The 26,937-nt window shown below is 43.0% G+C and overlaps 1 pseudogene; it reads left to right on the top strand.

Moving 5' to 3' along the window:
• The first annotated feature begins 21,669 nt into the window (after positions 1 to 21,669).
• Positions 21,670 to 26,507, top strand: LOC147450481 (uncharacterized; annotated as a pseudogene).
• The last annotated feature ends 430 nt before the right edge of the window (positions 26,508 to 26,937 follow it).

Below are 26,937 nucleotides of genomic sequence, written 5' to 3'. Positions count from 1 at the left end.
TGTTGCGCAAGGCTCAATTGGTTCCTCATAATAAGAAACTTGAAGTGTACTATTTGTTCCTGGTGATGTTTCACAAGGTTGAGCATACCTAATCATGGCCCTATTTTCCTGTGGTAATGGAGGTTGTTGACCCAACACAGGTTGAGGTCTGTCTGCTCCTGCTACCAGATTCATATTTGGTCCAACTTGATATCTTGGAGGAGGTGGTTGGGATGGTCCTGCTGGAGGTCCATACGGTCTTTCCCTCACATAGTTTTTGTTATAATAACATTCTTCCGTGCTATGATTCGTCCATTTTTGTTCTATGGCGCACCATTTCAGTACTCATCCATTCGCAACTGGTGCTTTCGGCTGTTGTGTGCACCACGGCGTCGGATGATCCCCCCCGCATATGTCACACTTCCTCGTCTGAGACTGTCTCAACACTAGATTGGATCTCATATGTTGTTGCATTCCCTTCGTTACCTCCTCTATCAATTGATCAGTTGTCGGCATCAAGGACGCTTGAGCATCTTTTTCTTGGTAGAGGGTTCGCTTTTAATCGATGAAGAGCCACTGGTTACTGAATCAGTATCCTCTAACACTTCCCCATATGCTTTGTAGTTATCGACAAGATATAACGCTTCCCTTGTAACCTGTTGAAACGTGCTACAGGCTTTCAAGTGAAGGTCCTTTTTCAAGGTTTCATTCCTAAGTCCTTCAACGAAGAGCACGGACAATCTCTCGTCCTACGGCGGCAATTCCCTCCTCGGGCATCTCTCAATGTATTGCTTGAATCTCAAGGTTGCTTCCTTCACTTTTTCATTCTCCCTTTGTTTAAAAGCGTATATCTGCGATACAATATTATGCTTTATACCCCGTTTTGAGAATTCTTCCGCGAACTCACTCAATACATGTTCAATATTCGGAAAAGTTTCAGGGTTTAAAGGTTGAAACCACGTTAAGGCCGTCCCTTCCAAGGTCAGCCCGAATCCCTCGTATTGAGTATGGAAATCAGTGATCTGTTCTGCTCTTAAGACTTTCTTGAAGAGTGATACATGGGCATATGGATCCCCCGATCCGCTATACTTCTTCGGCATGCACTTCGCTACTTGGGATGGCCTGATCCATCTATGGTCTGTGGTCAATCTCATTGCTCCCGTGTCTCGACTTAATCGTTCTCATGCATCATAGAGGTCGTAGGTTGCTCTCGTTGGTTCCCCTGCCCCAAATCTACTACTAGGAGGCAAATGTGATGGGGTGGCTGCAAATGTCGGGCCTACAGCCGTATGTGTAGAGATAGGAACCGCACTACCTCGATTAGTAGCCATTGATTCTCTGGAATGTAACGTTCCCATGGGGCTTGGCTTGGAATAATGGGGTCGACTGAAAGAATCAGCTACATGAGTCCTCCCTCCACCTGTGGTCAACGGTTCTAGCACTACAGTTGTAGGGGCTGGTATTAGTGGGCTTGGAGTGACATAGTAGTGGTGAAGTGGTCCCCCAAAGTACGTATATCCTTCCAATTCTTTTTTATCAATGGCTGCATATCGTCTTCCATACTTGTCATATGCTGCAATTTTTGTTTCCACTCCCTCTGTGTAGGTGAAGACATAAAGTCTTTTCCGCTCAGTCATCTCCCTGACGTAGGGTTCCTCGCATCTATAATAGAGATCTTGCTCTCCATTATTATACTTGTATAAACCCAAGTAGACATTATCCGTGTTGATTCTCATTGTTTCGTTTTCTCGCCTTAATCTCGCATTAGGTAAGCTCATTGTTGGAGCCTTTTCCTCATGTTCCTCGTCTATTTTGGCTTTTGTGCCCATCAATCCCCACTTGTCTACAATGTTAGGATTTAGGACTACCGAGTACATGATACCCTCCTCATCTAGGTACCTGTCTCCGCTATAGCTCACAGGCACTAAGTCCCTGAACTCACTTGGTCTATCTTCTATTTTCACACAGTAGCGGTCCATACCATCTTTGTATATCTTGGCACCTTGCTTGTTGTCATATTGATACTTGATGAACAACAGCTTTAGTGTGGCCGAGGGGTCTGATGGTCCTACTGCCATGTTTTCTCTTCCGTTTAGTTTTATTTGTCCCAAGTGTTCTGTGAAATACTCGGAAGATCTCTCTGAAGAAGTATCGGAGATGACTTCTTCAAGGATCGTCTCTAACGGTCGCACTATCCCTTGGTTTACACTCTCCTCCGTTGATACAACACTCGTTTGATCCGCTAAATTTAGGTGTCTGGTGTTGATTTGTTTTCCCGATCTCAAAAACATGAAGAAAGTGGGATTTACTGACTGAATCCAAACCTCTTACCTGGAGATGAAAAGATCTTCCAATTCCTTCGACTGCATGGGTTGTTACTTGATCGATATCTGTAAATGAATACACTGGATAGCTATGAGATCATTGTATCATTCCAACTGTCAGCAGATTCAACACTTCAAAATGATCTCAACACAATTTTGCTTGCAGATTATTGACAGTATGTCCAATTTGAGTTTTGAAAACTCCTGGTATCTTGTATAACCTAGGTCTATGAGCAGGTGAAAAATGAGTTGGATCTGGGCCAGAGGTACACCGATCGCGATCGTACTTCTGAGCCCAAATCAGATGAAACTTCACCAGCTTCTTCACTAGGCTATTTTAAGACCACCTGCTAGACACTTTTGTATTTGGACTCAAAAAAGTCAAGTTTCTACCACTTCTTGGTTGAAAGTGCCTGTTTTCCCAAATTTATCAGTTTGACTTGATTTTGATGTTTGATTTGGGATTTGAGAGATACCTGCATTGTACTGTGTACAGGCTATCCCTCTGTATGATTCCTTCCCAGTTTTGATGTGTTTTGGTCTTCCAAAAGTCAATTTCTAAGCTAGTTTTGCAGTTTTTGACTTGGATCTATATTCAGATGGTTTGACAGGTATTTTGAGGTTTCTGGCTCTAGGTCCTTTATACTCTTATGCTTGTAAGCACCTGAGGATCCCACAGATGAAATCTGGCACAGAGGTACACCGATCGCGATTGTAGTTCTGAGCCCAAATTAGACCAAATTTGGCATGCTTGTAGACACTGATGTTTTAAGACTATCCCCAAAGTCTTTTTGCATTTGGATCACCAAAAGCCAATATTTTGCACTTTCTGGGTCTGTCAGGCTAGTTTTACCCAAGTGGCCTGATTTCCTTGATTTTTGATTTTTTTGGGTGTGGTTCCTTTAGACAAACTTGTTTAGAATCTTATCAGGAAGGCACAAGTCAAATCTTGTACAAATCTGACACTGAGGTACATCGATCGCGATCGTAGTACCTGGGCCAAATCTGATGAAATTTTGTCTGCTCCCTCTAACAAGTGTTTCGTAGTGTTTTGTGCTACCACTTTGTGATTTGAATCAATATCCACCCTGTTTGGTCAGATTTTCAGAATTTCAGAGTCTTATGGCTTTTTGGGCCAAAGTTATGGTTTTTGGGTTTCTCGACTCTAACTTTTGCCCCAAATTTGATTGGAATGTGATTTGCTTATCCTACTCCTAAGTACAGAACTGAAAAAACATAAGGAAATGAATCAAACAAAACAAACACGATGGATTTTGGGTGAGATTTCAGTGTTCAATCGAATTAGAGAAATTGAAGAGAAAAAATGCTTTAACACACTCACTCACAGCTCCCTAAATCTCCTAAGAGAGGATCTAGCCGGTCCACTGGCTCTAGACTCCACTAAGCTCTAAACCCTTGTCTAGCAGCCTAACTGAGGTGTAAAATGGATTTGTGGATTGATCTTTTTTAAGGAGTCTAACTGCGCACTCAGTCACTCATCACCTAAGGTGCATTCCCCGGCAGCAGCGCCAATGTTTGCGGGTCGCCGCGACGGACGTCCATAGCATAGCTCTCAAGCATCAACATATTTATCAATACAAGGGAAGCGACTCGGATGAGGCATGGAAACTCACTAGGGTGTCATTCCTAATGAAGTGAACTCGAAGAGATGCAACTACTAACTCTACAAGCAAATCAAACGCATTACCGCCAAGTAATCTGCCTATGTCCTCCTACACAGCTCTACAATCATCACGCCCGTTTACCATGCAAATCGTATCGGAATCGCACGAAACTTGAAGGGAAGCTACAAGGGATTATCAGGAACATATCCTATCACTGTCGCAGCATTCTGGAGAGGTACAACGATCACAATCGTTCGTCCCAAAGTTAGCAAAAACAGCAAACAGGCGATCCTAATGGGTCGTTTTAGGGTCCCTAAAGCCCCTCCTAGGGTCAAAACAACATAAAACACGCAAATAAACACTCAAAACAGCAATTTAAGGCCTCAAACTCGTAGGTGAAAACCTACACCGAATCTTGAATGATTACACTTGAATGGAAGAGCAAGATGAGAGGAATACGATGCAATAAACAAATCTGAATTTGGATTACCGTAGCCGCAATGGCGAAGATTACAAGTTTGAACAAGAAGGAGCTCTCAAACGTACGCTGTCTTCTCAGTTTTCCATCAAAAAGATTGTGTTCCAACTTACAAAAATGACCTTTATAGATTAGGTCTTTACAAATGGCTTGTCCGGCCATAAGCTCCTAAACTTCTAACTAGCTCTCTAATATACAATTGCTCCCATAAGAATAATCATACATCCTTTGACAAATTCTCGGCTTAAAGATGCTTCCTTACAAAAGAATTTTACACTAGTTTCTCAGAAAAATATGATCCTTCGCTGGAAACGGCCGCTTGTTGCTTCGTCCGCCAAACACTTACACTCGGTTGAAATTAGTAAGCAGAGATTGGAGTACCCATGTATGTATATCTTTCTATCTCAATTGGGCTGATAAGTTTGTACTCTCGTCCATACTTATCTACCATTAGAACTTGCACTCCCTGGTCATCTGTGTATGTGAAGGCATAGAGGTTCTTGTAGTCTGTCAACTTTTCAATGATGGAATTTAAACATCTATAGAAGTTGTTTTGATCCCCAATAGGTAACCTATAAAGGCCATCATAAGTGTAATCCATTAGAACTCTCGTGGCTTCATTGGTTTTGATGAACCTCACGTTGGGTTTGTTGATTAGAGGATGCTTCTCCTCTAAGTCTCCAGCAATTTCCACTTTTGCTCTTCCAAACTCCCGCATTTTAGTTGATTGGTTTGTCTTCCAGTGAGCTACATGATCACTTGACAAATATCCATGAGCCATGCCTTGAGGTTTGGCTTGATATGATTGATAAGCCTCATGGTCTTGTCTCAACCCTCTTGTTATAAGTGTTGCAGTATTTCTGGCTGTTTGTGTAGGTGGCATAGCTCTGAGTTGAGTGGAAAAACCTAATGATGGATGAATTGTCATGTTTAAGCCTCACTCAATACTCTCAAGATGGTCCTTGATAAGAACACCTTGGCTTAGTGCACACAATCCCTTTTTGCCCCTGGTCAAGTCTCTAAAAAATCACGAATTTGTGACTTTTTTGGTCTCTGGACATTTGTTCTGGGTACCCTAAAAGTTTGGATTTAGGAAACCTAGTAAAGTTGTGCTATTGCCCGCAAGCTTTCTTCCTAGCTATACCTGACTCTATTTGGAGTTGTCTATCAAAAGTTAGAGCACTTTTGGTGAACTGCACTTGAAATAGCACTCAAAACAGTCTCAAGACCAGGACACAGGAACTTTGGATTGTATCTTGGCTTCCAGAGGGTATTTTTCACTCAAACTTGAGATTTGGAATGTACTCAAGTAGGTCTACAAACTTATGAAGTCAGATACCCCCACTATGTAGAGGTACACCGATCGCGATCGTTGACCCCATGTCACAGATTTGGAAGATTTTTGCACAGTAGCTAGCCCTTGATGTCTTGATACCAAGTGTCTTTGTATTTTTGAATTTGGAGATGTTTTGACCAATGAAAACCCAAATCCCAGGTGGTTCTGCGGTTATTGGCCTGATTGTGTAAATGGGACTTTTGACCACTTTCTTTTGCTTTTTTGACCTTGCTCCTTTTGGAAAATATGTTGCACTAGATGTCAGCTACCTACTCAAAAATTTTCAATCCAAAATGTCACTGGGGTACACCGATCGGGATCGTAGTTCCAGCTCCTTTTTGCATGAAATTTTAGGAGTTGATAGACAAGGGTATGAATAGTCTATTCCCAAACCCACTTTGCATTTGGATCACAAAAGCTTGAATTTTCTCAAAATTTTGGTATGAAGGATCAGTGATCAGTGTTTGCCCTATTTGAAAACTGTCTTTTGGTTTTTTGACCCTGGTTCTTTTGAGAAAGTTGTTTGTCTAGTCATCAGCTACCTACTCACCAAGTTTTCAATTCAAAATGTCGCTATGGTACACCGATCGCGATCGTACTTTGGTGCCCAAATTGGATGAAACTTGTGGATATGGTAGACAATGATGTGTACAGTCTACTCCCTAAATCTTTTTGAATTTGGACAAGAAAAAGTCAAGTTTTTACCAGATCTTGGTCTGCTGCAGTGGTTTTCTGTCTGTCTGCTGTTTTTGGCTATTTTGGTGGTTTTTTTTTTAAATTTTGAAAATTCCTGGTATCTTATATAACCTAGGTGTATGTGTTGGTAAAGTTAGGTCAAAATCTGGCACTGAGGTACACCGATCACGATCGTAGTTTGGAGCCTAAATTGGATGAAACTTCACCAGCTTGTTCACTAGGCTATTTTAAGACTACCTGCTAGACACTTTTGTATTTGGACTCAAAAAAGTCAAGAATTCACAGTTTCTTGGTCTGAAGTGCCTGATTTTCCAATTTTATCAGGTTTGATTGATTTTGATGTTTGATTTGGGATTTGAGAGATACCTAGGCTTGTCCTATGCACAGGCTATCCCTCTGCATGGTTTCTTCCCAGTTTTGATCTGTTTTGGTCTACTGAATGTCAATTTCTATGCCAGTTTAGTAGTTTTTGACTTGGATCTGTATTCAGTGGTTTTGACCTATTTTTGGTGGTTTTTGACCCTAGGTCCTTTAGACTTTTATGTTTGTATACACCTGAGGATCCCATAGATGAAATCTGGTCAAAATCTGGCACTTAGGTACACCGATTGCGATCGTAGTTCTAAGCCCAAATTAGACCAAATTTGGCATGCTTGTAGACACTGATGTTTTAAGGCTATCCCCCAAGTCTTTTTGCATTTGGATCACTAAAGTCAAGATTTTACTGTTTTTGGGTCTGTCATACTAGTTTTACCCAAGTGGCCTGATTTCCTTGATTTTTGATGTTTTTGGGTGTGGTTGCTTTAGACAAACTTGTTTAGAATCTTATCAGGAAGGCACATGTCAAATCTTGTACAATTCTGACACTGAGGTACACCAATCGCGATCGTAGTACCAGAGCCAAATCTGATGAAATTTTACAGGCTCTCTCTGACAAGTATTTCCCAGTGTTTGGTGCTACCACTTTGTGATTTAAATCAATTTCAGCTCTGTTTGGTTAGATTTTCTAAATTCAGAGTCTTATGGTCCTTTTGCCAAAGTTATGGTTTTCTGGTGTTTTTGACTCTATGTTTTGCCCCAAATCTGACTGGAATGTGATTTACTTATCCTACTCCTAAGTATAGAAATGAAAGAACATAAGAAAATGAATCAAACAAAACAAACAGGATAAAAAACGGATGATGGATCACTACTCAATCAATACAAAGAAATTTGAAGAGAAAAATTGCTTAAAGTACCTCACTCACAACTCCCTATATCTCTCAAGAGTAGATCTAGCCAGTCCACTGACCCTAGACTCCACTAAGCACTAAACCCCTGTCTAGATGCTTCATTGAAATGTAAATGGAATGGAAATTATCTTTTGGAACAATAAGAAAACTCTGAATACGCACTCGGTCACTCATCACCTAAGATTCATTCCCCGGCAACGGCGCCAATGTTTGCCGGTCGCCGCGACGGACGTCCATATCATAGCTCTCAAGCATCAACATCAAATTATCGATACAGGGGAAGCGACTCGGATGAAGCATGAAAAATCACTAGGATGTCAACCCTAATGAAGTGAACTCAAAGAGATGCAACTACTAACTCTACAAGAAAATCAAACGCACTAAAGCCAAGTAATCTGCCTATGTCCTTCTACACAGCTCTACAGTCATCACGCCCGTTCACCATGCAAATCATATCGGAATCACACGAAACTTGAAGGGAAGCTACAGGGGACTATCAGGAACATATCCTATCACTGTCACAGCATTCTGGGAAGGTACAACAATCGTGATCGTTCGTTCCACAGTACACAAAAACAGTAAACGGATGATCCTAAAGGGTCGTTTTTGGGTCCCTAAAGCCTCTCCTAGGGTCAAAACAACATAAAATACACATATAAACACTCAAAACAGCGGTTTAAGGCCTAAACGGATGTGTTTGAAACCTTCACCGAATCTTGAATACTTACACTTGAATGAAAGAGCAGAGTAAGAGGAACACAATGCACGAAACAAAACTGAATTTGGATTACCGTAGCCACAGATGCGATGATTACAAGTTGGAGCAAAGAGGTAGCTCTCTGTGCGTAACGCAATAGTCACTTATCTTCAAAAAATAATCTCCCCTTCACACTAACCTTAGTGTATTATATACCTAGGGCTTTCTAAAGTGGCCGGCGGCCAACTTCTCAATGGACATTTACATACATCACTGGAAAAATTACATCTTTGACTCAGACTTGACATAGATGATTGACATTAGGCTTTTACAGGGTTTGATGTATTAAACATCGAAAAAATAATGTGACCACATCAGAACTTTGGCCGGCTGACCCAATTGGCGCCTTGGCTAGGTGGGCACGTGTATGTTGTTATCACCTCCAAACACCACCTGTATAGCCCGGGCAGTAACCAAAACAATCTCTGGCAAACACTTTGTCCACAAGAATGACTTTATCTGCACTTTTGGGTAGCACGGGTCCACCCAAGAAGCGTGATAGTGTCTTTAATGTGTACGTTGCTATTGTACCCACTTGTGACATTCCATTGTGAAAAACTATTATCGGCGACTCGCAAAGCTTTGAAAGATACTGTGCTAGGGCCGCATCCCTTCCACGATACTGTCGAGTCCGCCGTCGAAGGAAGTCATCCTTGTCAGCAATCCAAGACTGCACACATCATGTCTGAGTAAGTCACACACACACACACACACACACACACACACACACACACACAGTTACCATGAAGCTCTCATCCTATAGAAAGAGTTTTTCCTGCCACCGGTCCACATATGTAGTTGACCCCTGACCTGAATGGTTAAACCAATCCTCCACTTCTTTGTGACTTGTTGATGGTCTTAGGCTTTGTCTTATTGCTTGGAAGGTGGATTCATCCAGTAGTGTCTCCTTGTATTTTTCAGCTTTCTCAAAGCATCTTCAGAGGCATTCCATTGGATTGCTGGATGTTTCCATTGCCTCATCATCACTACTATCCTCTGAAACAAATCCACTCCTCTCCTCTTGGACTCTGGAAATGATATCCAGGGAGAAGTCCTCCCTTAAATAAAAGATGCTTTGCACATCATGTAAAAAGATATAGGTCCTCTCTCCAATCCTGAAGTCAGGCACAACAGGCAAAATCATCTGAGCATGCTTCTCAGTGAAGTTAGTCACATCCAAGGGTAGTTTGATTTCTGTTGTTTTCACAGAGAGCATCTTACTTCTTTGTACTTCAATTGCCTCAACCTCAAGGTCGACTGTATCATCAACCTCCTCGGCTTCTTGTATATGTGTTGTCTCCTCGCATTCTTCGTCTGGTGCTACATCCTGCTCCTCTAACACCTCATCACGATTCTGCATGAGGAATCCAAACAGGCTGTTCAGGTAAATCATAAAGCCAAAGGATTCCTGAATAAGTTTGCACTCTTTTTGGTGCAAAGGGCAAGCTGAATGTTGGCAAGCAGGTGGTAATTCCCTATACTTCTTCAGTCCCTGTCCTTTTCCACCGCAGTCATTTAAATGAACGACAGTCATACTGAGCAGAACAACCCTCCCTACCTGCACCATCAATTCAAATTGATCTCTGTAGGGCCTTTAGTACACAGAGACAAATAGAGAGAGAGAGAGAGTGAGGTCTCATAACTGTACTAAAGGCGCGTGGAGAGAGTTGCAAAGGGTATTTGGTTGTCTCTGCGCGCCTTTAGTACACAGACAGAGAGAGACACACACACAGAGAGAGAGAGAGAGAGGGAGAGAGAGTCTGTTTGCGACCCTGTGTGTGTGTGTATCTGTGTCTGTCTGTGTGTGTATGTGTGTGTGTGTGTGTGTTGAACAGTATGGGCTTTTGTTTGTTTCCACACACACACACATACACTCTCTGCTAGCTATTGTTAGAAATAGAGAGAGAGAGAGAGAGAGATGACCTTTTGTTGGTGGAGTTTGCAGAAACTCCATGGGAGCCGTCTTCTCCATTGCTCTCTCTCTCTCTCTCTCTCTCTCTCTCTCTCTCTCTCTCTCTCTCTCTCTCTCTCTCTCTCTCTCTCTCTCTCTCTCTCTCTCTCTCTCCATCTACACTTATAACAGTTACCCCCGGCAACGCCCCACGTGGTTATTGAAAAATAGAATGTAGTGTGCATGATGCCACATGTGCTGTCATTTAATGGGCCAGGATACTTTAGTACGTGACATATAAAAGGTATGAAAGAGAAAGTGAGACACCGCGAGAGAAAGAGAATTCGAGCCTCCATCTGCATCTCCGACAAAAAGCACGTGCAAAATATAGTAGGCTTCGCTTCTCCTACGAAGGCTTGGCCCTCTCTCTCTCTCTCTCTCTCTCTCTCTCTCTCTCTCTCTCTTTCCAAAAGGTCGCGTTGTGACTCTCTGTCTTTCTCTCTATCACCATCTCTGTTTCTCAAAGGTCTGTGTGTGTGTGTGTGTGTGTGTGTGTGTGTGTGTGTGTGTGTGTGTTTCTTTTTCTCTCTCTCTTTCTCTCACAGTAAATTTCATATCTCTCTCTCTCTCTCTCTTACACACACACACACACTCACTCACTCACACACAGAACCTCTCTCTCTCTCTCTCTCTCTCTCTCTCTCTCTCTCTCTCTCTCTCTCTCTCTCTCTCTCTCTCTCTCTCTCTCTTTGTCTCTCTCTGTACTAAAGGCGCACGGAGACAGCCACCTACGATTTGGATGTCTGTTAGCGCGCCTTTAGTACTGTGGAAACGCAAGGAGAACCAGTGAGAGAGAGGAAGTGTATCTCGGTGTGTGTGTGTGTGTGTGTGTGTGCATGCGTGCGTGCGTGTGGTTTGGTCTGCTTTGAGAGAGATAGATAGATAGATAGATTTTATTATCGTCCTCGGAGGTCAAATATGACCTATGGGACCAAAGTTACATGTGATGTAGTATGTGTATGGCTGATGAGTGACTCTCGATGCTCCAAATTTGTAGTGATGAGAGTCGCAATGGAGAGCCCACACTTTGGCTGGGAGAGGAAAGTGTGTAGGTCTAAGTTATGGCTGAAAATGTGAGAGAAGCAAGTTCGGATGCGATCAAAAGCTGAGCACTCTAGTAGTGTGTGGTACTCAGACTCTCGAACTTGTAGTGAGCATAATGTGCACAATCGATTTGACTCTTCTCCATTGCCCCAACGCCCTATCTCGCATCGAAGGAAATGGGAGCTAAGCCGAATTGTTGCGATAGTGCGTATCGCGGACAAGGGAATAGGCTCAAGCATGTAAGTGTGAGTATGGTTTCCTCTCTCAGCGAAGAACATGGTTTTGTAGTTGGGGGCAATATAGGTGGTGTAATGTATGAAGCGTGACCCACCGGATTTCTCCCAAGCCGTAATACATTGGCGTTGTAGAAAAGCTTCATTCACTTGAGAGTCAATTGAAGCATCATGTAGCAAGTGTAATGCATCCCATCTCCCAAACCACTTCTTTATGTCTTGCATCCATCCCGTGCTCAAGATCTTGCTTTTATGCGTCTTTTGAACTTTTTTGCTTGCTTCCCATGCAATTGTAGGAAGTCGATGTGAGGGGTTTTGACGCATCTTTATCATGTACTCCACAACCCTTTCCATGCCCATAACCTCAATTGGAAGAGATCCCGACTCAAGAAGTAGGAGCATATATGGTGTTTGTGTCTTAACTTGGAGAAAGTTTGTAAGAAAACGCTTTTGGACATTCTCAAACTCTTTCCAAGTAGACTTTGAGATGCTCCCTCCCCACACTTCAACTCCATAAAGAAGAACCGGTGTCACCAATGCATCAAAAAGATACTTCTTGAGAACCCAACACTTGATGTTTCCCGCATTACACATGTTCTCAAATGCATAATATGCTCTCTTTTCCGCTTCCAAACGACGCATAGCACATTCATGCCACTTGTGATTGGATGGAACCTCAAGGCCAAGGTACTTAAAGCTCTCAACAACTTCAAGTGTCTCGTTGTTGTACACAATGCATGGCTTCTCCTTATGGTTGGTTTTCACAAGCATAACCTTTGTTTTGGATTCATTTACAATCAGCCCACTATGCAAGCAAAAGTTCTCAAGGACAACCATAAGCTTTTGTGCATCTTCTAAAGTGTGTGCTAGAAGCACTACATCATCCGCATACAACAAAAGCATGAATACCGCATTGCAAATAGTGACCTCTTCAATGCCTTCTTCTTGCATAAAGTCAAGTACCATTTGTTCCAATTGATCGATGCATAGACCAAAGAGAGTTGGTGACAATGGACATCCTTGTTTAACCCCAATAGTGCTTACAAAAATTTCTGAAATTTCTCTTCCCATGCGCAATTGACAAATCACCTTCTCATAGATTCGAGAAACCGCAAGCATAAACTCACTTGGCACTTGGAGTTCTTCCATCCTTCTCCACAAATTGTTACGTGGAATCATATCAAAGGCTTTCTTAAAGTCCACAAAACAACAATACAATCGCTTGCCTTTCAACCGACTTTCCTCCATGAGAACACGAAGAGTGACAAGATGATCAATGGTGCTATGGCATCGACGAAAACCCGCTTGTCCCTTTGCACGCTTGTCATTCTCTTCATCCCAATCACTCAATTTCATCTCCATTATGCACTCAAACAACTTTGCCATAAGAGACCCAATCATTATAGTCCGGTAGTTGCTTACATTCTTTACATCCCCTCCTTTATGGAAAGGCTTAACCCAATTAGTACTCCAATCATAAGGCATACCATGTTGAAGTGCAAGGTTGAACATATCACACATCCACTCATGGGTAAAATCTCCCGTCCATTTGATCATCTCCGGCTTGATACCTTAAAGATCTCCCGCTTTGCGAGTGGCCAACTTTTCAAGCCCACTGCATACATCCTCAATAGTAAAAAAAGACGGCATACATGGGAGTGAACCATAAAATGGCATTTTTTCAGTATTTTCTTGCTCATATAATTGCCTACAATGTGTGTACATATCCACTAGACTCAAGTTACCAAAATTCTCAACCCACTTGCCTCTTAAGTTTCTCCAAAATCTTCCACATGCATGTGCCTTTTCTTGGACTTGAAATTCTTGTTGCTTTACTTCCCATCTTCTTCTCTTCTTTTGAATCAATGCCTTGTATGTATGCAAATGACTTTGATAGTTGTCTTTGTCCATAGTTGCATCAAGCTTTATCAAGGACTTTCGAGCATCTTGACATTCTTTATCAAACCACCTTTTGCGTGATCTATCTTTGTTGATACCATGGAGATGCTTTATGGCAAAGCATTCTTCCGCAAAAGAACAAATAGCTTTCTTGAAAGCTTCCCATTTAGTTTCCAATGGTGCATCACATTGAATCTTTGTCATCCATAATTTTTGCTCAACCATTTCAATGTACATTGGTGCCCGTTTGAAATCCATACATAGTGATAACTTCTCTTTCCTTTGGCTGAGATTATGATGCTTAGTTGCTTCTCCACATGAAAGGTCAATACATAAGGTGCGATGGTCGGATTCCGGGGTCCATTGACCAAACATAAAACTCTTTATGCGATACATGATGGCTTCAGAGAGTAGCATATAGTCAATCACACTATCCCCATTATGTCTTCTACATGTAAATCCATTGGTTCCACTCCACAAAGATACACCATTGGCAATGAGCATACCCGTGCTATTACACATGTGTAAAAGTAACTTTCCATAGTGATCCGGCTCTTTCTCATCCATTCAAGTACGATCATACAAGTGAACTTCCTCCAACTCCCTTGAAATGTATGGCATATCAAATTGTTGAGTATCATGTTGCAATGTTTTTGTGCGAGCATTCATATCCCCAAATACAATAACATCACCTTCACCTTTGAAATAAGCAATGTCCTCTTCCAAATCAGAAAATGGTTGATCTCTATCCATGCAAGCATAAAAGGGAGAATCATGATGAGGAATGTAGCAACCGGCTACAAAAATGGGTGCTCTTTTTGGTGTCATAATTTTCAGCCATACATAACGTTTGTACTTGTCATCTTTCACAATTGATACAAAATCTTCCAATCCTTTCTTAACCATACATGCTAACCCTCCTTGTCCTCTTCGTTGCTTGATATTCTTTGACCACATCAATGAATGTACATTGTAATCCTCCAAGCCGTTAATCCTTTGTGTATCATGCTCCCAAGTTTCAACAAGAAGTACAACATCGGCTTTGCTTGTTAGTTCATCAATGCCAACCCCCGCATTCCATGGGTATCCATTACAATTCCAAAAGCATATTTTCAATTGTAACTCAGTTTCATAGGTCACGCATCCCTATTTGCTTGAGAGACTTGCCTCCTCCTTGGGCACATTTTCTTCATGAGAGATCTCCTTGTTTTTATTATTATTTTCCTCATATGCCTTGCGACGCATATTTTGTTGCTTAATAGTGTGATCTTCACATACAAAACATTTTGTATCCCTCAAATAGATCCAATTATTATCAAGGATAATCTTTTGCTTGGTCTCATCCGGCATGGTGCATACAATTGGCCGTTCTCCCGAGCGAGGAGCTCCTTGCTTCCCCACTCTATGTGCTCCATACACCATAACTCCGGACATGCCAAAGTGGGTTTTGAAGAAATCTTCAATAACAATGGCAAGAGAAGGAGGTGTCTCTAACTTCTCTTCGGGAATTCCAAGAATAACAATGTTCTTGGAACGTCGCTCCCGTTCCTTAAACTCCTCCACATCCACATTCTCAACATTGTTTGTTTGAACCATAGCTTGCATGAGTGAGGAATTAGAAACCACATTGCTACCACATACATCAGCCCAAGACTTGTTTGTGCATACATTTTTCATGTCGTATACATCCCGGCTCATAGTGTCAAATTTCTCCTCTTTCAATACATGGTCATGCTCTACTTTGCTCATCCGCTCCTTCAAAGCATTCAAGTCCACAAGAGAGCATTTACATTCCTTGACTATCTCTTCAAGTTGCATCAAACGTGTTGTTTGCATCTCAAGTGTCCTCTTGAGATTCTCATTCTCAACCACAAGTACCCTTAGTGTGCCATTCTCCATTGCAAGTGCTCGTAAGTCTTCGCCTTGTTTGTTTACGGTCTCTTGCAATGATACCAAGTACGCCATGATCATGGTTTCCGATGTCGTTGGTTGGGTGGTTGTGTTGCTATCTCCACACTTAGGAGATTTTGGATCATTTTCCGCAATGTTTGTGGACCTTGTTGAAGAAGAAGAACCCCTACGAGTGCCGGAAGACATTGTATGTAAAATAAGAGATGAGAATCAACTTTGTTGAACCTGTTCACTTCGGAAATGCTGCTACAGAAATGCCTTCCATAACTCTGAAAATTCCTGTCTTTACATCAATGCGTAGAGGACTTCGTGCTCTTCGATTGAAGCTATAGATCACCCAAATCGGAGTTCGGATGAAGAAGTTATGATCAAAAGAGTGGACTGCTGTCTACTAGGTCAAAAAACGGATGCACTGAGAGAGAGAGAGAGAGAGAGAGAGAGAGAGAGAGAGAGAGAGAGAGAGAGAGAGAGAGAGAGTATGTGTTTGTGTTATAGAGAGAGGAAGAAATAGTGGAGATACTGGGGAAGGGGAGAGAGAGAGAGAGAGAGAGAGAGAGAGAGGGGGAGATAGAGAGTCTCTATGTTTCCTTTTTACTAACGGCGCACGGAGGTGTATTTTGGGGTCAAAAAAACTTTCACGCGCGTCGTTAGTAATGGGATAAGTTTTGGTGAGAGAGAGAGAGAGAGAGAGAGAGAGAGAGAGAGAGAGAGAGAGAGAGAGAGAGAGAGAGAGAGAGAGAGAGAGAGAGAGAGCGAGAGACACTCTTCTATTTTTATACAGTGGAATGGCTAGAACAAAGGCCACTGCAAGGAAGGCAGGCAAAGGACCAAGGTTAGCAGCTAAGGCAAGTAACAGATCTGCAACCCCAAAGAAGAGACCTGGAAAACCAAATAAACTTTTGAAAGGTCCAAGGGTGAAGAAGTTACAGAGTTGCATGGGACTTTTCAGAGAAATAAGGAAGGCACAGAAATGTGTTGATTTGTGCATACCAAAGCTGCCCTTTCAGAGAATGGTGAGGTCCATTTGTGATGAAGCTACCTAGGAAACTAAAAGGTGGAAAGTGGTTGCATTGATGGCTCTACAGGAAGCAGCAGAGGACTTCCTGCTTGAGTACTCAGTGACATGACCATTGTAGCAGCCCATGCCCATAATGGACAAAGACAGTGAAACACTAAAAAGGGTAAGGTGGAGGTATAATGGACAAAGACAGTGAAACACTAAAAAGGGTAAGGTGGAGGTATGACAAACTTCTGGTCCCCAATGTCTACAGGGATAAGAAAATGAGGGAAATTTTTCTATACCCCCTTGAGCTATTGAAACAGGGTGACTATAATGGACAAAGACAGTGAAACACTAAAAAGGGTAAGGTGGAGGTATGACAAACTTCTGGTCCCCAATGTCTACAGGGATAAGAAAATGAGGGAAATTTTTCTATACCCCCTTGAGCTATTGCCACAAGTCACAGTTGTAAATGTCACACATGATGTTAATACAAGGGCAAGGGCAGAGACGGTTGCTTGCCAAACAGAAGACATGAGGGAAGCAGAGCTTAAGGAGAAAGCAAAAGTAGCAGTGGAGTCCCAGAGGAAAACAGAATGCAATGTGACCCTGTCTATAGATGCAAGCAACAAAGAAACTCTACTTTCAATGAAGGATGGTTTGCTTGCAGAGATACCATTTATAGATGGAGCCAGAAAGTTGGCTCTGGAAAAAGTGGACATTAATATATTGCTGAATCCAGATGCTTAGATCTCAGATACAATTATCTATGCTTGTCTTAAGTAAGTGTTAATATTTTGCTAGCTTTGAAAACTCAAAGATAGGTGTACTAACTCAGGTACACTCCCTACAATTTGATCAAAAGTCAACTTCCACCGCACACCCACACGGAGGTGTTTCTTCTTGATCCACAAATGTCAGTGATTATTAGACAGAAGAACAGTCCATCTGGCACATTTGAGAGTTGGTTTCTCCACTGTGCTATGTTGGAAGTAACTGTCATCATATTTCCATATGAGAACAACCATCACTGGAGTCTCATATGCCTTGATGTTGAGCAGCCAACAGTGTGGGTGTTCAATTTAATAAAAGGAACCCACCCTGAAATTAGGTTGTAAGTGTTATGTATCAGAAAGTGTTTCTTATAGATATCCATGTAAATTTGAAAGCCTCAATCTAACATCTTGATACTCCTTTGTGCAGTCGTATAAAGAGGTTGTTGCTTGCTTATGGCAAGCTATGTGGAAGGTATGAACTATACAAGGCCCCAATCAAAGATGTACCTGTACCAAATCAAACCGATGCAAATTCTTGCGGCTGGAGATGTCTTCTCCATGCAGAGTATGTCTTGCAAAGCTACTTTGCATTAAAACCTTTCATGACTGAGGTAACCATTTGGCAACGCATTCAGTCAGTTTTGGTTTTCTTTATACAAGACTTCTCACCATGTGGTCTTTCAATTTTGGAGAGTGCTGTGAAAAACTACACATATGATTATTTGCAAAGATATCGGGTAAGTCTAATACAACACCTGCTCACTATGTCGGCTTGGAAGACCGCACAATTGATATGACAATACATGACGAGCCACCACGACAAACCACTGCATCAGATACAATGGAATCACAACGGGCCGAGGGGGTCATACCAGCCGAAGATGAAAGAGTCGAGGATGAAGAAAGGTCAAATGAGCATATGCAAGGTGCTGGTTGTTTGCGGGTCGCCGCGACGGACGTCCATAGCATAGCTCTCAAGCATCAACATATTTATCAATACAGGGGAAGCGACTCGGATGAGACATGGAAACTCACTAGGGTGTCAATCCTAATGAACTGAACTCAAAGAGATGCAACTTACTAACTCTACAAGCAAATCAAATGCATTATTGCCAAATAATCTGCCTATGTCCTCCTACACCGTTCTTCAGTCATCACGCCCGTTTACCATGCAAATCATATCGGAATCGCACGAAACTTGAAGGGAAGCTACAGGGGATTATCAAGAACATATCCTATCATTGTCACAGCATTCTGGAGAGGTACAACGATCGCAATCTTCCGTCTCAAAGTCAACAAAAACAGCGAACAGGTGATCCTAATGGGTCGTTTTAGGGTCCCTAAAGCCCCTCCTAGGGTCAAAACAACATATAACACGCATATAGACACTCAAAACATCGATTTTAGGCCTCAAACTCGTAGTTGAAAACCTACACCGAATTTTGAATGATTACACTTGAATGAAAGAGCAAGAGGAGAGGAACACAATGCAATAATCAAATCTGAATTGGATTACCGTAGCCGCAATGGCGAAGATTACAAGTTTGAACAAGAAGGAGCTCTCAAACATACGTTGTCTTCTCAGTTCTCCATCCAAAAGATTATCCTCAAACTTACAAAATTGACCTTTATAGATTAGGTCTTTACAAAATGACTTGTCCGGCCATAAGCTCCCAACCCTCTAACTGGCTCTCTAATATATAATTGCTCCCATAAGAATAATCATACATCCTTTGACAATCTTCCGGCTTAGAGATGCTTCTTTACAAAAGAATTTTACAATGGTTTCTCAGAAAAATATGATCCTGTGGCTACGGCCCCGTTGGCTGCTTCGTCCGCCAAACACTCCCCCCTTCCTTATCCTTGCACGCCCTCGTGCATGTTCAGTGCTTTGGCCGTTGATGTGGCTCTAAGGAAGCGAGTTTCGCTGAAAAACTTCTTGTTCGGAGGACGGCTTCGAGGGCTTCTTGATGCTGTCTGAATGGATTTCCGATAAGGTGTGTTGGTATGCTACGTACCTTGCCTTGAGGTCCTTTGCCATGGGATGGAAAATCCTTGAATCCATTTCGAAGAATCTTGTGACGAAGGCCTCTTCAAATGTCTGTACGTAGTGTGATGGCAGGTACATTAGCCTGGAGTACATGGCCATCAAGATGTGCCGTGGCAGGGAATCCTATAGATTCCAGCAGATACCTCTGTGTCCTTCCAAGAACAGATTCCATGGATGATCGTCGCTTTCAGTTTCTTTAAACACCTAGATGCAGGTGACGATCATCCGGGCTATCTTTACTAACATCTGGCATGCCAAATCCAGGACATCCCGTAGCAAAGTGACTGTTGAGTTCAGTGTGCTGACCATGTAGGCCAGCGTAGGGGGTTGCTGCACTGTCAGAACCAAGTAATTTAGCTTGTGCGGCCTTGACCCCTTCCATGTGGTGAAATATTTCCAAGTGCGTCTTTGAGGGACTGGGCAGAATGTAGGATCTATTTGTATATGTTGAGGAGCGTTGTGGTAATTTGTTAGATCCTGTGGCCTTTTGTCCAACCACTTCTGCCTCCACTTGGGGTGGTCATCGACAAGCACCTGAGCTTCTTCCACTATGAGTGCAATGCGTTCGTAACCCCCTTCTTTGTTTTGTGACAAGACTGGACGCATCTTTTCTTTCCACAAAATTGCTTCATGACATAGCAGAGGAAACGGGAGGTACTCGTGGCCAAATCCTTCCATCTGCTCTTCTGGTTGTAAGTATGCCAGGGCTGCTGACTCCAGTATCTTCTTTTCATAGAGCATGTACTCCTTGGATGGCCCCTCTGGCATGTCCTGAATGCTCTCATTGAGTTCATCTCTTATATCCAGATCGGGCCCTTCAAATTCCTGCTCCTGTTGCCCTTGGTGTGATGTTCCAGGAAAATCTGGCGCTTGTTTTCCAGGCAGCAATTGTGGTTGAGTCTGGGCTTTGTCTGCTTTGATTTGCTATTGAAATAGCAGATCATCTTTTTCCTTTACCAACGTGTCACCGATCTGCTTCTGAATCTGTAGTTCAGCGCTTGCTTGAGCTAGTTGTTGTTCCATTTCTTTTAATTTTAGCTCATTTGCCGCTGTTTGGGCCACCATCCCTGATACGAGCAGCTGTCTTTGAATCTTTTCTTCCTCTAGCTCTGCTTTTAGCGCTGCTATAGTGTTCACTGCTATGGCATCGTCAGACGTGGAGACCAATGCCCCAGCAGGTTCCTGATTCGCCATTAAAGTCGTTAGTGCCTTTGACAGTGTTGTAGGAACTACTAAGTCTTTGGAATCTTGCACTCTCGTAGGCAAGCTGCTCTGTTGCTTTCTGGACTCTTGCCGTCAGCTCTTGGCACTCCTTCTCTTTGGCGGTCAAGTCGGTCCTGACGTTCACCAAGTCTTTGATCAGAGACTGAGCCTGTTGTCGCTCAAGGTCTCTTTCCTCCGTTGTGCATTCTAGTTGCGTCCGCAAGCTCTCTAAATATGCTTGCCTTGATGCTTGCTTTAGTTGGGCTTCTTGTACCTGTCTTCCTTCTCACTCAGTACCACATGCTGACACTGGAATTGCCGTTCTAAATCTTGTAGAGTTTGCCTGTAATCAAATCCAGCCACTGCCTGGCAGGCTTCTTGGTATCCGATGGATTGAGTAGGTGGTATAACGTCCTTTTGCGAGGTTGAAGGGGGAGGAGTTGGCTGTTTTTTGTACGATGGGGAAGGGGGAGGAGGAGGAGATTTTGGTAAGGGAGGAGGCGATTTTCTAGGCGAGGGAGGAGGTGCTTTGGGCGAGGGAGGAGGTGGACTTGATTCTTCTCGTACATGTCTCTTCTTGGAAGTCCCTTCTCCTTGTTGCGAAGCTGATGCTTCCGCTTTTCTTTTCTTTAAAATCCTGATTATTCTTTGGCGGGTGAGATCCGCCGCCCGTCGCACTTCCAGATTCCTGTCTCTTTGGATCTTCTTAAGCTTTTCTGCTTGATTTGTCTCATCAGCCGCGTCTTTATCCTTTGTTCCTTCAGTGGACTGCGAAGAAAGGTCGACTTTCACAGCCTTCTGTTCCGCTTCTAACCTTTGCTTCTCAACCCGTAGGCGAGTTGCATTTTCTATCCTTTCTTGCCTTTCCCGTTCAAATCTTCTTTTTTGTGCCTGTTGTGTTTCAGCCGCCCTTGCATGTCTGTCAGCCCGTAATTTGGTTCGTTTTTCCTCGATTCTTTTTTGAGCTTCTGCATATGCTTTTTGCAAGTCCGACTGCGGTACTGCACTTCTCTCCCCTCTTTTTCTCTCGAGCGGCTTTGTTGAATCTTCCTCCTCGCTTTCCTCAAACTCTGAGGGCCCTTTGTCTTAATAATCTTGAGACTTTCCTTCGTCATCAGTATTCGTTTTTTCTTCATCACTCAAACTCTTATTGATGGCCTTTGCTGAGCGTGATGATGTCGCGCCAGGGGTCGTCCTTACGGAGTGAGCGATCAGCTTGGCTTTCTGGATCAAGGCCGTTTGAGAGCTGGCAGCTGGCAAATCTTCGATCGTTCCCAAAGCCTGGTATGCTATTCTGGTTAGCATCAGCCCTGCACTCATGTAGGTTTTGTTTTTTGCCGAGCCTTTCAAATTTGCTTCAATCAGATTTTCCAGAATGTAAGAACCATAGTCGCAGCGAATGGTTCTATTTTCTGTCGTCGCTAGAGCCATCACTACAGCAATGTGCAGGATTGGCTCTGTGTAGTGAGGAGGCTTTTGTACTCTGAAATGCTGAGATATCAATCTCATCGGCAATTACAGCTCTCCGTAAATCATGTCACTGTATTTGTATTTATTCCCCTTTGCTTTGACGAATTCTTTCTCGTTATTCAGTGACTTTGTCTTTGCCAGCAAATCGTGTTGCCCTGAGAGGAAATGTAAAGCTTCGTTGATGATTTCCTTGGTGATCTTTACCTTCACCTTCGCCCCATCCTTGTCTGTGAGCATTGCCTGCCCATCATATTGTATAGAGCTCATGAGCTCGTGGGCTCTCATGTAATTTGTCCCCCATGGCTGTAATCTGAAAAATTGTTCCAAGTGTACAACTCGCACTGCCTCTATTACCTCCGGCCTTTGGTGGAGATTACATATCTCCCGTGGCATGATAGTTTTCTTTACCAAGTCACCATCCGCATCCTTAAACTTTGAGATGAATATGTGGGCAGGGATTTGAGAAAGTATTTCATCCGAGATGTGAGCCTTTTCATTTGTGGTGAGCTCCTCTACTTCATATGGTGTTGTTGTCCACTGCCTTTCTTTCTTTTGGCGAGGCATTTCTGTGTCAGGAGAATCACAAGCTGTCAGGATTTTCCCTTCGCAATCAATCGCATTTAGACTTTTAGTAAAATATAGTTCAAAAGTTAAAACCGATCATAACTTGAACAAATTCATCCATTCTTGTCCATATTTCACCAATGGGACTAGGGAGACTAGGGCTATGACTGATAAAAATCTGAGCCAGTTCTGGGTCTGAGGTACACCGATTGCGATCGTAGTACAGGGGCCAAATTTAGATTTGATCATATGAGTGGGTTGCTGATAGTTGGAGGGTCATTTTGGTCGGGGAGTTCCGGAGACTGAGCAAAAGTTTTCGAGCAAAACAAAATCCGAGCAATACCAACCAATCTCAGAAAACAATTCACATCACACCGTACACTTTATGTATATTTTGGCAACACTTAGACACATGCAAATTGCTACAACTACACAAACAAATTTATTTCATATAGCTAAATTTACACAACTCTAGAGGCGCAAGGAAAAGCTCTTCTTTTTGTACTTGTAGATGTTCGTTGTGTGTGTGTGTGTGTGTGTGTGTGTGTGTGTGTGTGTGTGTGTGTGTGTGTGTGTGTGTCTGGGACACTAGAGGACTTGCAAAAGATGCTCTAATAGTGCACTTTTGATTGGCCATAAGTAACAAAAAAATGCAAGTTTCGTATATTATGCTTGTAGAAAAAGAGTTCTAGAGAAAGGAAGGTTTAACGTTGTAGGCTGAACAATCCCAAAAGACCTAAGAGTTCTATTTAAAATGTTTTGAGCTCAACTTCTATTATTCCAAAGGAATGAGAGATAACTAATCTACCACACGTGGGTGATAGACATGTTAATCCAGTTTCCTCTTCTTATCACAAGCACACATGTACACATGCATGCACACATGCACCCACACACATCCAAGAGCTTTGAAATATCTATCCTATGAGTCTTGAACTCAAAATTTATTATTCATAATAATATCAAGTTCCAAGAAGTTGAGGATCATGTGGGTACATGGTAATAGCTATAAGCATTGCTAACATAGAAAGAGATATATATTCTCCCTCTCTCTCTCTCTCTCTCTCTCTCTCTCTCTCTCACACACACACACACACACACACACACACACACACACACACACACACACACACATACACACACACACATGAAGAAAATAAGTTGGAATGAAGAAAATTTAGTGAGACAAATATAAAGTATTTCCTTCAACCTTGGCAGAATTTTCTTGTAACAAAGACCTCATGCTCTTGATCCTCTTTAGTGAGGGTGTCTTCAAAACACTCAAGTGCAGGACTAGTTGTTGTGGAGTCATTCGCATCCTCTCCGGCCAATCATGGTCTTCATGCTTGCAGTGACAATCTTCGTCTCCTGAGGTAGTGTCGATTTCATCCGTATGCATGTTTCTATGCAACAACTTTGAAGAAGTGCAGGGTTCATCAACAGTTAGCTCGATCATCACCATAGCATCTGCCTCTTGCATCCATTCAAAATTTTCCCCTTCTCTATCCCTCTCTCTTCTTTATTGAGTAATTGTGTGTTGCATTTTAAAATTTGTACAAAATAAAATATTAAAAGCTAACTGTGGCCTATATCTTAATCCAAATATTGTCACGGCCTACTCTTTTGATGGGGACATTGAAGCTTTTGAAGACTTCTCCTTTTGTCAAGTTTTTCTACAGATTTCTTAGGTAAAAGGATTTTGTGAATATTGAGAGGTACCACCATTGGCTATTGAGAGGTATCACCATTGGCTATGGTAACTCCGGTCAGAAGTTTCCCAAGATCTTCATAATTCTTGATGGTGATTTGTATGTGATGAGGAATAATCCTACTCTTCTTGTTATCCTGTGCCGCATTACTAGCAAGCTCAAGTACCTTGACAACAACTAGGTATTATAAAACTGCGGCAAGATAGACAGGGGCCGCAAAGCCAATACACCTTGCATAGTGACCCTTCTTAAGCTCTAAAATTGTAGGCTTGATAGCAGCTAGGTTCCATGTTGGATGTGCTACTAGCTAGTCCATCCACAACAGATATCAACAAGCGGGCAGACATGCCATGGATATATTGTGCCATATATAATGTCATTGAAATCTAAAACTAATCTTTTGTTTGCTTGTTGAAGGTAGCCAAAATATTGGGGTGTGGCTTGAGGATTGTGGGCAGTATGACTCGATTGGGATGGACTGTGTGACGAGGGATAGACCTAGCAAAGAGGGGGGGGGGGGGGGGGGGGGGGGGGGGGGGGGGGGGAGAGAGAGAGAGAGAGAGAGAGAGAGAGAGAGAGAGAGAGAGAGAGAGAGAGAGAGAGAGAGAGAGAGATTAAAACTAATTTTCCCCTCTTTAATGATGCAACATGCAATGGAGACAAAAAAGGGGTGTGAGGCAAGAAGGCGGCGTCGAGACGACTGTGAAGGCGGACTCACAATTCCCTGCAAGTTATTTGGTGTGCTACCTTAAGAAGGTTTTCTATGTAGAGTGCATTGACTTTGGGGCCCCTGTCTATCTTGTTGCATCATTGGTGCCTTTGTTGCTACTCGCGTAGACATCATTGTGTGTTAATGCTCTACCGACAATGGGGGATTTTCACCGCGTAGGAGAGGCATGATGTATGGGGGATTTTCACTCTGCAAGAGAGGTGTGATCTCCGTGCTCCTACCACCATGCCATGTTGAAATAATGAATTAAAGGGGTCTTGTTTTGTGCAACAAAGGAGAGCTAAAAAGGGGTCTCTATTTGCCGATCCTCCTTGGTGGCACTTTGTATCATAATTGGTTTGACGAGACCAAGCTGGCATTACAGGAGTCATTTCTGGAGTTAAAACCCCCAAAAATCAGCACGCGGCGTTGCGTGGTGTTTTGAGGGACTTTTAGATCATTCTTTTGGGCTACATCAGCTGCACCCTCTCCTAACTGCCTCAGGCCATTGTGGTGCTGCAGCATTGCGCCTGCTTGATGGATTCTCCTCTGCTCGCCGCCTCGTGGATTTTTGCGCCCTCTTGCTGTTTGAGGGCATGTGCCTCTTCATTATTTAGACCTTTAGCGTGAACTCCTAGATGACTTCAAGGTTAACGATCGCCAAGCCTACCATGCTCTGCATGCGTCTCGACCTCCTGGATGGTCAGTCCCTCAGCCAATTATTCCTTGCCACTGCTAGCCTCGTCTCCACCTGTGTTTGCCTTGTCTTGGCCGCTCAATAATATGGCTGTTGTGTCCTCTGAGAAACCACTCCTGATCTAGCAATGGGCGCTAGGATTGATCTCCCTCATGCGCGTCTTATTTCTACATAATCATCCTCTGCAATTCTATCTTCGTTGTCCTTTCCTCTATATTTCACCCATTTTGCACTTGCGTTCCCACTGAAGCACCGACGTCGTTAGTCTAGTAGCCTGCTTCTCCCAAAAGCCAGCTCCTCAGGAGGATAGCCTCATTTTCTTCCAAGATGAGGTCTGCAGGACAGCATTGAAGATGGGACTACCACCACGGGTGGACATCTTGGAGTTTGCATTCACAAAGCTTATAGGTGATTACAAGCGCAACATTCATCCTCCTTTGATGAACAAGGATTTGATTATCATTTGTATAACGAGCAACACGGCATACCAATGATGTCGAAGCAGTTAGCGGTAGCGAATCTGCCAGGCTTGTGGGTGGAGGAGAGGAGGATAGAGTCACAGGTGCCATGGTGTTGTTTTCGGCATTGCAGGGGAGGATATAATATGGTGCAGGAAAGGATGCAAAATTGTCTCTTAACAGCGTGGAGAGGTTGGTGAGGTCGTGGGAGGACGGAATGAGTAAGACAAAGTTGGCAGTGGATAAGCAACACCCATTTCTCGTCAAAGATCCCGAAACGGACAGCAGTGACGTGGTGGACGGTACACTAGTAGAGCTGCTCCTAGAGCCAATACGGCCAACTCTGCTCTTCTAGTTGAGGGCCTTGGAGGCCTATTGCTGCCACCACACAGTCCTCCTAGGCTGATTGCATAGCCTGAAGGAAACACAAACCCCCCAAAATCAGCACGCGGCACCGCGTACTATTTTCAGGGACTTTTAAATCACTATTTTATGCAAATTGAGAGAGAGAGAGAGAGGAGAGAGAGAGAGAGAGAGGGTTCTCCATTGGCTTGGTTCTTTTCTAGCATTAGGAAATATCTTTGCAGCAATGAAGCAACCTCTAGTGTCCAAAGTTGCCTTATTTGCGGCATGGGTAGCATTGCCTGCCACTATCTTGGTAGCCTATTTTGCTAGCCATTGACAAACAAAACCAAGCCATCTTACAAATGAGGGTTTCCCATTTAGGACGTCACCGGTCACAGAATGGTCAATGGAAATTCTGGAATTCCTAGAGTAGGAAATTGTAGTTGTCAATTACTTTGCTCAATAGATTATATGTAGTGTTCATTATTGGC

The sequence above is a fragment of the Adiantum capillus-veneris genome, chromosome 9 (assembly GCF_014529385.1).
Source record: "Adiantum capillus-veneris isolate H3 chromosome 9, ASM1452938v2, whole genome shotgun sequence".
Lineage (NCBI taxonomy): Eukaryota > Viridiplantae > Streptophyta > Polypodiopsida > Polypodiales > Pteridaceae > Adiantum > Adiantum capillus-veneris.
This window is presented reverse-complemented; position numbering and strand designations above follow the sequence as displayed.